Here is a 13,715-nt window from a genome sequence, read left to right as displayed (position 1 = left end):
AAATGTATAGAATGTAAAATAAAATTAGCTTACATTATTATCATACACTGAATACACTAGGGCTGCACGGTGGCGCAGTGGTTAGCGCTCTTGCCTCACAAGAAGGCCCCAGAACACCAATGGGGGAGCTTTCTGTGTGGAGTTTGCATGTTCTCCCTGTGCATGCGTGGGTTTTCTCCGGGGACTCTTGCTTCCTCCCACCGCCCAAAAACATGCTTCATAGGTCCACTGGTTACTCTAAAGGTGTGAATGTGAGTGTGCATGGGTGTGTGATTTGTGGCCCTGTGACAGACTGGCGACATGTCCAGGGCGTCTCCTGCCTTCACCTTGTTAGTGGGCGGGAAAGGCTCCAGCAGCCCCGTAAACACAGAAAGAAGATGATGGTGATGAATAAACTAAACGGACAATCAACCCGACTCAAGATTGCAAAATCTCTCAAGCTGCAGATCTTACAGCCTGGTCTGAAATTAAACAGGAAATATGCTAAATTCAGAAAATTTGAGGGATAAAAATGATGAGAATCAAACAAATTGCATTTATTGAACAGGTTGGTGTGATCACATATTTATTTTATTATCAGTAGACTTTACATCTCATGAAGGCAGGTGAGGAAGGTGAAGCACTGCCTGTCACCTGCCTCTCCCCAGACCGCACATCCCTGATTGAAACGTGTTTCAACCAGGAACTAAAAGCTCCCGAGCCCATCCCAATTTATGTCCATCCACCTAGAGCTCATTTTGCCCACAAAGTCTGAATAAAAACTGTCGAAAAAAAACTTTTTCCGGTCAACCAAAAACTTTTACATGACCAATCCTATGCCAGTTCAGTGATTTAGGGTGTTCATTTACAGAGTTAAAAAATGATGGACGTAAAATGTATTTTACACTTTTATTAAATGTTCAGCTCTGGGTCTCTAGAGAGTTGGGGGCCCCAGGCGATCGCCCACCTTTTTATCAAAATAATAACAGTGCACCTTACATAGCGATTAAGTCTAGTTTGACTGCTGATTTTGAGAGATACGCAGCGCTCTGTCAAAATGTTTGGATGGGGGCTTTTCTATTTACAGTAACCCAGCTAACGTGCAGCGTTGTCGGACCAACACGGATGAGAGGACGAGCCATTGGCTGTGGCTGAGGAGAGGTGACATCACACAGACAACAATGACCAAATAACAGCGAGATACGCACGGCCTTGATCAACCTGTGGTGGGCCTACCTCAGCGGAGGGTGTATTGTGATAAAAGGCCAAAAACCCTAAGATGCTGAGGTACACAACTGACGATGTGTCTCGCAGGTGAAAGTCCAAGAACCTCAAGATTTTCTGAAGTTAAAGTGGTAAAATGTTAGGGATTGCACCACCTAGTCCTTTTCTACAACAAGGTTGCAAGTTAGCGTAGTCACCGTCACATTTGTTTTAGCAGCTTAAGTGCAAACAAGGTGGTGTGCTACGGCAAAGGCTTTTAACATGGCTAACTTGTAACATGCAACAAGGAAGTTCTAGAGTTACTGTGAAGGCAGTTGATAAAGTCTGATTGACGAAGAGACCATCTCTGACTCTTTTGTCTCGCTTAGTGTTGTGTGTAGAGGGATGCAATGATTCACTTTCCCCAAAACTTTTGGGCCACAGTTTTGTTTCAGATTGATAAATGATTTGTGTTTTACAAAACAACAACAAAAACTAAAAAATTCTAAAAATTCCTTTTTTTATTTTTATGATAATAATCAAGTAAGAATGAAGAAAACCCCTTCAGTTGGCTCATACTAAGCATGTTGTTATGTCATAAAACAATAAATACAAAATCCTTCTAGAATTTAAAAACTGGTATGCAGTAGAAAAGCAACGATTACCTTTCTCCATGGTATGGTTCTATGCTGGTGTAACATTTGGTTCGGTTTTGAAACAAGAGTTGTGGCGTCCCTGCTGTACATCACCTCTCGTTTTGGTTAAGTCTTTGGTAAAAAGTCACACTATTACTCGGTTCAAGCTCGTCAAATGACGTGAGCTGTCAGAGGAAATGAGCTTGCAAACCAAACATCTTATTGGATAAAAACCTTCCATGTGCAGATGGACAGATAAGATCCATCCCGAGCTAAGCAGTGCTACAGGGAAAGGCTTATCAAAGCTGAAACATACCTAAAAAATGTTGTTGCTTTAATTAGCCTGATGTTGCAACTTTGATTTCTATCTTCTTATCTTGGTTTGCCGCCTTTACGTTGTCCCCGCTGACTTTCATGCATTTATCGTGTCTGACAGCTGAATGAAGCTTCATCAAACATGAGGCAAATCATTTACACAAGAGCCCGAGACAAAGGAGATGCTGATCAGGGAAAAAGCTTTGCTGCTTCTTTGTTAACTCAGGATAGTGTGACAAAAAAATCCCCCACTGACTAATGAAACACCCATACAGTGTTTCCCAGAACAATCAGCTGCTACATTATGAGGACAGACAGTCATGAAGAAGAAACATGTCATCCTCTAATTATAGAACATATTACCTGCACGCCGTTGTGGTCTAATGCAGATGTGTTAATTAAGTCCAGGTGGCATGAAAACAGAAACACCTGCAGTCCGATTAGCATCAATTGCCCTGCATGTCACCTGTTGGAACATCAATGTTTTGACCTGAAGTAAAGCAACAAACCCATTCTATTTATCTTTCCAGGGAGGGACAAATGTTTCTTTGACTTTTTTTTTTACCTCCATGGTTTTTCTATAGAATTTATATAACTAGTTGTAGATACAATAGCAGTATTTTTTTAAATTGTGAATCTGTCCAAAACAAGTTTTCTTCAATCTTTACTGACAAATGAGTCCAATTGCATAATGCGACACTATTCGCAGGGTGGATGTGAAAATGAAAATGCAATCCTATCTTTGCATTTTCTTTTCAATTATGACACATAATTAGCGTTTTTTAAGTAGAAAATGACAAAGCATCTAGAAGTATTGATTTTTCATTTTAATTATGAGTCATTTGATGCAGTTACATTTAGAAAATTAAAAAGCATTTCTGTTAATCCATTTTATTTGTCAAATTAGACATTTCTAAATGAATTTTGCTACACATTTAGCAGAGAACTGTTTGAAAATGAAATGTCAAATTCTATTTTCTTTATCATTTTCATTAAGTGACAGAATAAGCAGTGTTGAAGAAGAAAAAAAGCATTTTGGCGGATTGCTTTTTCATTTTAATTTGGAGTCAACAAATGCAGCTTCATTTTGAAAATGAAAAAGTCTTTCTGGTATTTACCTTTACTTTTAATTATGCTACAGAATCGCTTCCATACTATGTAGGGGTTAGGGTGGGAATTCGGACATACCCATTAAATTTGTGAAATCGATGATGTCATATCCGCCGTTTAAAAACACGCACTGCGTGTGTAGGAGGAAGTAGCGCACACGTGTGTTGGGGGTGCGTGTTGATTCTTCTGCAGTGGACCGCTCTGGAGCTGCATGCAAGGCTTCACCTGTGCTCTCTGGTACAGAAATCTTCGCAGAATATTATATATTGCCCAGTAATAAACAGACTGCAGACACTTTGTCACCTTTCTGGTAGCCATGAAGCCTGACACCCATGAAGAACGCGGGGCAGGAGGCTCTGCCTTTGTTTATACAGACACGTAACTTTGTGCTGCACAAAATAGTTCCCAAAAAAAAACATGTAGTGAAATTCATCGAAACCTAACAGTGGGCTTTCCTGTCTGGTGTTACAGAGTGACAGAGTACAGTAATAAACCCCCCCAACACAAAATCCTCTGGCGGGCGGCCGTGTCGCCCACTCAAGAACGCACACAGCTTGTAATGAAAATGAATACAATGAAAATGTATAAGTAGAACGCAGTAAATTTGTCGTATTTCCTCACGAGACGGAAACTTCTGTTGTAAAATGAGGATGTGTATGTGCTGCTGAAAGCGCGCACTAGTGTGTAATCAGAGGGAGCGCGTGCAGCGTAGAGGTAAGAGCCGCCCGCCGGCAACAGGGAGTGAAGGAGAACATTAGTAAAAGGTTTTCCCCAGAAAACCTTGATGTCTGAACACAGGACTAGCAGAAAACGTAAATTATCAGCAAAGATGAATGTGTTTATTGTAGTTCCAATCAGGCACCTTATGCTGAACTTTAAAAAAAATAACGTGCGGTGATGTAGTTATCGTCATACCCCTAGCGTGGTGTCCGAATTGCTTTTAAAATTCAGGTCACTGCATAGTGCTGCACTATACAGTTTTTTAGTAGTTTGGGGTTAGGATGGGAATTTGGACACAACCCATGTTACAAATTCCAAGCAAATTGAATGACTCTTTATTTTTAAGCACTTTACAACATCATCAGGGCACCAAGGTGCTTTACATTAGGAATAGTTAAAAGGAGAAAATTAATAAATTGAGCAAATCAAGAACAAAACTTCAAAATAAAAGCATAAAATCACAAAGGGCAGTAAAATATATAAAGAACTGTTAAAATTTAAATAAAACGAGTAAAAGAAATTTATCAGCAAAACATAGAAACTGTTGTGTTTCTTTATTTTTCATAACGCACACTATTACACATCAAAGTTTATCTTCAAACTAGCTCTGTTTTTGGTTAAAATTAATAAATCATTACAGTAAATAAATAAAACTAAAGACAACTTTGCATCTGTTGTACAAATTTTCAAAATTATTCATGCTAAAAGTTGGTCTGCTGTGTCGACTTTTATGGCTAAGCAAAGAACAGCTGCTCCTTCGTGCCAGACTTATGACAGATGGTGAAGCATTTCAGGAAGCTGTCCTAAACTTTTTTTACAATTTGATTATTCTGCTTTTCAAATTTTAAGTAAAAAAATTCTAAGGACTCTATTTCCGGCTGCAAGGCAAATTAAATATTTTTTTACAACAAGGATAGATCCATCTTGCAGGGAAATAAACGTTTTCTAAGATGTTCCAGCAGTGTGACGGTGGATCACATGGCAAAGTTATTTATAAAAAAGAATATGAGAGCTAATTTACTCTCTATAGTCACAAGACTGCAGCAGAGAGGAGAGTACTCACATAGCCACAACATGATAAACAAAGAAAACACTCTAGATCGCCTAAAAGTTTTATAAAGTGAGTCAAAACTGATCCTGAAAACGCTTCTTTTGGGCCTGAAAAACCCCAAAGTAACTACAGTGCTGCTCTGGGCTCCATCCTTTAGAATGTTAAATTCCTTTCACTATTATTTTTCTTTTGCTTTCATTTGTTCTTTTTGAAAATACCAGTCTTATTAAATGATTCTGACATCTCCTATAACTGAATTGACTTGCCTTTTGTTCTCCGTCTGCGTTGAGCTGCAATCAATACTGGTTCATAAAACAGTAGTTTAAAGAATAAAGTTGCTCTGCAATTATTTTAGATGTGAAATTAATTTGAACTGAGAATTTTTGCAACTTCCAGTGACAACATCAATAGTTGGACTTTGAGCACATTTCTATATCTTAACATAAAAATTTTAAAAAATGGTTTGTGCTGGCCGAGTTTGATCTGCAAATTGGATAAAAAAAACTGTTATGTCTTCTTTTTTGGTTGGATTTACAAAAGCACCTTTGTGGTTAATTTCAACTTAATACAGAAAAACACTTTTTTGTGTTTTTTAGTACAAAGCAACATTAAATTGATTTCCTTTTTGGGATAGACAGTAGGTCTTTTTTTTAAATTATTTTAAAAAAAAGATGATAAAGCAGAACAAGCTGAAGTTACAAAACCACTGAACACCCACAAAGCCCCACCAGCCATCGCTGATGCTCTTTTGGGAAAATTCCCAACATGCATTGCAGAGAAAAATAGAGATCAAGAGAAGAGAAGAGGTAAAGATAAAATAGCTCACATTTTAGGAGGTCATTAGAATGCAATGTCTTATTTATTAAAAACAACTGGGTCAAATGGCAAACAAATTCCTCATAAAACTGTTTTCAAAAGCAGAAAACAAACAACAGCAATGTTACGGATATATATTTCATTTTTAGTTGAAAATAAACAATAAGTTTTACTGATTTGTTCAGCCCAATCAGCTCTGCATAGCAGTTTACTAAAATGGATATACTTTAGCTCGTGGGTGGACAAACTTCTCCACTTGTGGGCCACAGAGGACTCTAATATTCGATTGAAGGACCAGGAGCAGAGGCAAGGAGTGGTTTAGTAACCGACCTTACAAAAGAAAAAAACCCAACATGGAATCTGGACGAAAACATTTTGATAAAAAATTATTATATATCTAAAAACAGAACATATTTTAGCTTTTATCTCAAAACAGTGGCCTTTGTTCTCATTTTACAGGCATTTGCACCATTTGATGTACCTGGTGTTAAACCCAAACTTAGAGACGAGCTGCTTTAAAGTAGTGTTTGAATGATAAAGAATAAAAAACAACAAATCGTCTAACTCCACATGGATGCTAAAGCAGTTTGTTAGCTAGGGCCACACAACTTTTTTCTCTCTGATGGATCTAATTTTAAACCTACTTGGACTTTCTTTTTTCTTTTTTTTTGTGAAGCACTTTGGTTTCCCTGAAGGAGTTGTAAAGGGCTTTATGAATAAAGTTTCATTCATTCATTGATGATTCATTCATTCATTCATTCATTCATTACCCTTTTAAAAAAATAAACAACACTTAATAAAAAAATAACCATAATAACTCTCTCTGTGATTTTCAAGGAAAAAACTCAGGAAAATAATAATGATAAGTTTCAGAAATATGACCAATAAATAGTCTGCCCCCTCCCATCATAGTCCCTTTGCAACTGTGGAGGGCTGCAGTTCCTCTTACAGTTTGTCCTAAACCTCACCAATAAACTGAGCAGCTGCGCTGTGTCCTGCTCCTCTGTTTCTCATCCAGTTAAAATGAAAAAAGTCAAATATATATGTCTTCTGCTGCAGCTGGACCTACAGTAGATCTGCTTTACCTTTTCACCAGTACAGTGTTTGAAAAAGATAGACAGCATAATCGCTCTAAAATAATGAGTGAAACTGCGATATATGAACTGCAACGTAGAAAGGGAACACTGTTCTGTTCTATTTGACAGGGATCTTTAGGGGTTTCAGGTCGGGACACAGACTGCAGAAGGGTGGAATAAATGTCAGGTTCTATGCAGGTCTCCATCACATGGCCAGATTGAACATAATCATGTCTCTCTGATATTGATCAGCGGGCCAAACCGAATGTGGAGGCGACCCGCATCCGGCCCACGGGCCGTAGTTTGCCCACCGCTGTTTGATATGAATTTAATCTAATATAAAGAAGGACAATAGAGGACATAAGGAAAGCTTTGTGTAGTTTCAGTCCTTTTTCACCCGAAATGACCTTTATAGGAAACAAGAAAGTAACGTATCCATTTGATATTTAGACCTATTACACAGTTGCGGGATGTCCCCAAACTGTTTGAGGCTGCAGTCAAGAGCCCCCAGAATACAAGACAGAGCAGCATCGATGAGGGTCAGGTCAAAAACGAGGAAGGGCTGGGTGGATGAAGGCTGTGACAGAACACCCTGAAGGAAAACAGCTGATTGTTCATCCAGTCAGCTGATGGCGGCCTGCCACTTTTTGTATCGTCAGCTACACAAACATTTCAATGTGGTATTGTTGGTTTACCTGAAAACTGCATCAATACGAATGGGTCCCATGCAAAAAGAGCCTCTAATTTTTGGAAACCTGAGGAAATATTATCAGAATACTTTTTTTTTTTATTATTTGCTAAAAGAAACCTTTTGTTTTCCCAATAACAGCGTCCAGTATTTCATGATCAACACAAAGTTAGTTCAGTGTGATTTTTTCAGGCTGTAAGTGTTAAGTCGCATCTGGCACTCCATTAAACTGGAAAAAACAACACTAATCCTTAACTTTGCTTCTTATCTTCCTCTCAGAAAGCCTGACGGGGATTATGATGACGTTCTCTACTGGTCTGGAGCGAAGTCTCTGCCGATCATACAAGTTGCTTGTCGGCTGTCTCAGCCTCATTTTGGCCTTCTCATCTGCAGCCCCCACCATTTTTTGTCTCACTAACACTCCTTGAGAATGAAGCCCCCCCATCCTCCAAGTGTCTGTGGCGTTTTGATAACCAGCTATTAAACCCAGTCTGCCTCACCTCATCTGCACAGCCTGCTCACACTCTCTCTCATAACTTCCATTTCTCCTCCTAACATGAAAAAGCTGTAATTATAATCATTTTTCCTCCTTGCTCTGACTGCCGGTGCCGTAATCTGTCTCTGCTTTCATTCTGCCTTTGCAACATGCATTCATGAGCTCTTATCTGCTCTGCTGTAACAATGGGGACGAGCATCCCGGGTGGCTGCGAAAGCACACTGATGGCAGTGTCATTGGGCACAGCCATTCTACACCATACCCCCAGTTAAACAAAGAGTATTTTTTCCTCCATTGTGCTCTAATACGGGGCACACATCTCCATGTCGTTCTCATCACCCGGCGCTGCAGTAATAAAGACAAGCAATATCTCTTTCTGCCTCTGCCCCGTATTCACTACCCAGGCATCAGGCTTTATGTTTCTAACAAAGCACAAAAGAGGAAGAGCCCCTCGTGTCACAATAGCCGACGGAGACCCAAATTCCAAAGCAAAATTATCCTCTAAATACGTAGATATAGTTCTAGAAAGGGAGTGTGGCCTGTGTTTTTTCAGCCCCCTTCAGCTGAGCACAATGGCTTCATTGATCATCTCAAGTCATCGTTAAAGCCCCACGTTTCATCTCACTGCCTTAATAAAAGGAAAATGTCAACCGTTTACAGGCGTGGTAAGATGAATCGCTTGATATTCTGCCATTGACCATGAGATATGATGCTGAGAAGACGGCGGCTCGCAGGCCCCAGCCAGAACACGCAGCTGTCTGCGACTCGGCTCTCCTCGGTTCCACCGAACTGTCCCTATCTGAGCGAGTACTTCATAGATCGAGGCTTCTTCGGGCCAGCAGCTATATCATCCTCACTGACATCACGGTGGAAAAGATGACAGCGAGCTGTGATCGCACACCATTGTTGCTTTGCCATAATTACTGCTGTGATAGTGCACGGGGAGAAAACGACTTAATAGTCTTTGGGTAATTACCCCAATTGGCTGGATGGTGGTTAATTGGATTGTTTGACGTTGTGTGGATGCGCACATGGGTGCACGTTGGTATGTGTATGTGACTCGCTTGGCAATACGATTGATGTTTATAGCACAACATGAGAATGTAATCAACTTTTACAAGTGGTTCCTAACTTTAACAACATTCATGCTTATCCTGCTAATCCTTTTAGAAAAATCTACTCTGTACATTTTTAATAAACACAAACAGTTTGATGAGAGAAGCCTATAGTTCCAGGACGTGATTGGTCCATATGCATTCTTGGGAAAATGCTTATATTTGTTTTATGTACCTGTGAAAATGTATATAAACCAAAGAACCAACGAAGGAAACCCAAACATTTAGTTAAGTGATGAATAAAAACAAAATTTCAAATGTATACTTTTTGTTGAAATTGTTTGATGTTTTGATCCATCCATCCATCTTCAGAATCTGCCGAATCCCTTTTGGAATCATTCCTAGGGAATCATTAGTCAACCTTTGAAGCAGGGTTTTGGACTGTTGGACGAAGCAGGAGAGCCCAGAGATGTGTGCAAATTCTGCAAAAAAAGGTCCTAGCCGGAATTTGATCCAGGGCCTTCTCTATGTAAGATGAGAGCGCTCTACAACATCTACATCGTCCTGCAGCCCCTTTGATGTTTCCACATTGGTTAAGGCAAAAAAAATGTTAAAAAATTAACAGTTAACATTGAAGTTCCAGCAAACAGTATTCATAATTTGGCCTGTTTAGAATAATTTTGGACTAGTATGGGTGGAAGAAATTTCAATGGTTGAGAATCTATTGGGATAAAACCAATAAAAAAGGTTTGCTTGCTTTGACGGGTTTGTCTTTATTCGTTGTGTATCTCCTTGGGATGAACTCAATTGTACATGTTTAGTTAATACAGCAATAAAGAAACAAAAATCAAGTTGTAAGCCTTCAAAACTTGGAAAAAGGTATTTGTTGCTACAATTCTAGAACAATAAGTTTAGCAGGTTTCTTGGCATGCTTAATTGTCCCCCCTTTTATTATTTGTCTTGTGAAATGTTTGCTATTGCTCAAGTGTATCTATGTCTTGTTTGTTAGACTACCAAATTACAAGATTTAATGTCCATCACATCAAATACTGCTTTATGAGGGCATGATCCCCCAGCAGATACCCTTCCACTGGCTTCCAGTTTGCCCCAGATCTGATTTCCAATCCCCTCTGCAAGCACAGAAATAGTAAACAAGCTTGCAAAATCATATTTATCTGATCTCATCATCCCTTATGTATCCTGTCATGATTTACAATCACAGGGAGCTGGCCGGCAGACGGTCACCAACAATCAGGAGGAAATTAGCAGGCAGTGGAGCACACGTGTCCTTTAGGAGCCACTCTGGAAGATAAAACCCGTGATATGCTCTGATCCAATCCAGTGCTTATCACACTACTACTAAAAGGTGCTGTTACATAAACCCTAGTTTAGGACCCCATTAATAGCCATCTCACTGTGGCTATGGGGTCACAGCTTTTCCTGTATGGTTTTCTGGGAAAGCAGGTCTGTTTCAGTGATTCTTTTTTGCCACTATGAAACAATGCTCTTGTAGATTCTAGAGGCATTTCTGGGGTTCTGAATGACAAAGGTTCTTATCCACCAATACTGACGTACAAAACCTAATGACTGCTTTTTTTCAACTTTTTGTGCTGAAAATACAAGGAGAAGTAGGAGTCAATGACTGCTGATCAACTGTGTGTGATGGTTGACAGCCTTTACAAAGTTACATATACCAAATTTTGAATGGTCTAGATGAGAGAAAAGACAATATTGATTATTTTAGAGTAGCAAATATTGGAATCTATTCGACTAAAATAGTATAGGAGACACAATTCTCAAGAAATGTTATCCTTTTTTCAATTAAAGAAACACAGAAGTATGTGTTCTTTGGAAAAGTTACTAAGCAAACAAGCCCACTTTCTTTAAGGGTACAATAATTTGCAAAGATATGTTTTAATGCACCATTTCAGGACGATGACCTATGCCATAGGTCCTATGGGATAGTAGGCTAAAATGAGCAATTAAGGCCATATCGCAAATATGTGTCCATCAACAAACACGTTTTGAACCCCAGTGTGAAAAACCTTTACTCCTAGTGGAGGTGCTAAGGCTTGGTTTGTGGTCACAAGAGCTGAGAACTTTAGAGCCATTGATTTGATGTTTCAGAGTTAAATTTGGGGCCATCTGTCCAGCAAACAAAGCCTGGCTGAAATTGGGTCACACACTGGACCAATAATCTCTGACCCCACCAATAGGACTCTGAACAGCAAAAACAAAACCATGAATGGGAGGGAAGCATTGACTTAACATTAAGGGTGAAGGAAGGAAGGTGGGCGTTTCGTTGAGTCCACACTTGGGTCCACTTCCCTTACAATTAAAGAAACACACACCCTATAATCCATAAATCTGGCCTCTAGAAATCAAAATCAAGAAGCATTTATTTAAAAGTAAAAACTCTAAATTTTCTCTCTTTTAACACCAGATATTCCTGGAACTGCAGTGCCTGGTATTCCCATCTTTGCACTCCAAGACTGCAATGTGGGAGTAACACAACCTGACATGGGACATAAGCACCACAGCTAAAATGTGCAAACTTCAACAAATCAATGCTACACTGCAGAGTGACCTGGCTAAAATGGCTTCCTAGTGGTGTTGGAGTCCGAAAACACGTGAACTATGTCTGCTGTTAGGTGGTCATATGCCTAACAGGTCAGCGAGATAAACACTGATATTGTGGAACATCCACAACTTTTTTGTAAGAAAACCTTAAAGTTAATTAACCTAACAAAGGTCAAGTCAATTGAATGAATCTAGCCTATAACCTTTCTATGGTACAGTTTTCCTTTACTTCACTGCTGGACAACTGTGCACGCATGAGTACTCATATTTGATATAATGCTTATCTGCTACTGATCTGATAAAATGAAACCAAAGCCACCTATAATCTCCATGAAACGAGGTCACAGAGCAATTGACAAACGTAATCTGTAGCAATGCCCATCTTGGCAGAATATTCAGGCCTTTGCTCAATAGGTTACACATGTTACCATGTTCACAAATCATCTCTTGGCAGGCACACTGGATATGGATCAGCAGCTGCAGCTCATCAGGATGAGAGCAGACCAAGCCTCCTCAGAAAACCAAAAAAGGGGGTTATTTTAGTGATACGGCTACAGGGAAAAGAGGTGGGAATATCCCATTAGACAGGGACCCATCAGCGTGAAATGAAGGAAAACAGGAAATCATTGTGGCAAAACTGTACTGTTGTCTGACAACTCATTTTTTAGATTTTTGATTAAACCAAGTCAATTTGCTTCATCGTTCTGTTTATTCTTTAAAGACCCAATCTGATCAAAACTGTGTTTTAACATATTCTTCTTGTATTTTTTTCTCATGATAGAGAACATAGAAAAGGAAAATTATGATTCAAATTTTATTTCAGGAGCGGATGAAAAAATGCTGATCCCGAGAGCCCAGAGCTCTCAGAAACGGGGAGGGGAAGTGGGGGTGGGGTAGCTGCAGGTGAATTTCTAATGAACTCTTGTTGCTCTGCAGAAACTATGTCCTAGAAAACAAAGTAGGTTTTAAGATTTCGGCTAAAAACTACACAATCATAATTAAAAGACCACTGGGAACGCTTGGAAAATAGATCCAAAGGTGATTGGAGTGGGATTTAAAAGATTTTCGAGTAATTATATCTTGCAACATTGAGGGTGTGTTCAGACTGGAAAGGTCCATTGGTCTGGACCGAGTCCTGAACCTTGAATTTGGTCTGTATTCAGACCGCCAATCAAACAGACTGTTCTGTTATGAACTAAAGCTTTTAAACATAACCATGTGACTTAAGATCTGCTTCATCATTGGCCAGGAATTACGAGTGCGGGGCAAAGCCACAAGAGAGACAATAATGAAATTCTTTTACAGTCCTTGTTGGGATAGTTCACTCTTTCAAAACTTATATTATGCTGACCATTTTAGAATGTCTAGATCAAGTTCTGGTAGAACACTTTTTGGTATGCAAGGCAGATACTGAGGAGATGATGGCTAAGAAGGCACGCTGATACGTGTTTATGACATTTAGATTGTTGGTGAAACAGTTAGAAGCACTTTTAAAAGTTGTTTTTATGAGCCAGCATTCATCCAACCACATTTCAATGAGTTGCTATGTCTTATAATCATGGTTGCTATGTTCCTATATTCCTATGTTGTGTCCTTTCCCTAACACCCGGCTACGGTGAACATTTTGGTCCAGTTGTTCCGCTCCGAGCACAGAGCATGCTCAGACTGAGGAAACTCAGACTGAACTGGAGCTCAGTCTGATTGGAAACAAACCAAGACCACCTTGAAAGATGGGTCAGAGAGCGGTTCCTGGACCCGGACCAGGGTCCACTTGGGTGTCTTCAGACTGAAAATTTGGTCTGGATTATTGGGGGGGGGGGGGCTGGTTCACTTTAGTCGAACCAAATGTGTCCAGTCTAAATAAAGCCTTACTTTTACTTTTGTCTGTTCAATCGCAGGATAGATTCAAATCCAGCTAACAAAGTAAGAAGGCGTGCAATTATTACATCCTGTTTAATTAACCATTAATACTTGATGTTTATCTTTCTTCT

At 39.5% G+C, this 13,715-nt stretch overlaps 1 protein-coding gene across 2 annotated transcripts in view; it reads right to left on the bottom strand.

Annotated features, from left to right (window-relative positions):
* The window catches only part of igsf11 (immunoglobulin superfamily member 11), a 144,890-nt gene that overhangs the window by 110,104 nt on the left and 21,071 nt on the right, over positions 1–13,715 (bottom strand). The gene's annotated exons all lie outside the window — the stretch shown is intronic.

This window comes from Oryzias latipes, chromosome 13, assembly GCF_053564925.1.
Source record: "Oryzias latipes strain Hd-rR chromosome 13, Olatipes_Hd-rR_3.1".
Lineage (NCBI taxonomy): Eukaryota > Metazoa > Chordata > Actinopteri > Beloniformes > Adrianichthyidae > Oryzias > Oryzias latipes.
Note: the sequence above shows the minus strand (reverse complement) of the source record. Positions and strands in the feature narration are given on the sequence as shown.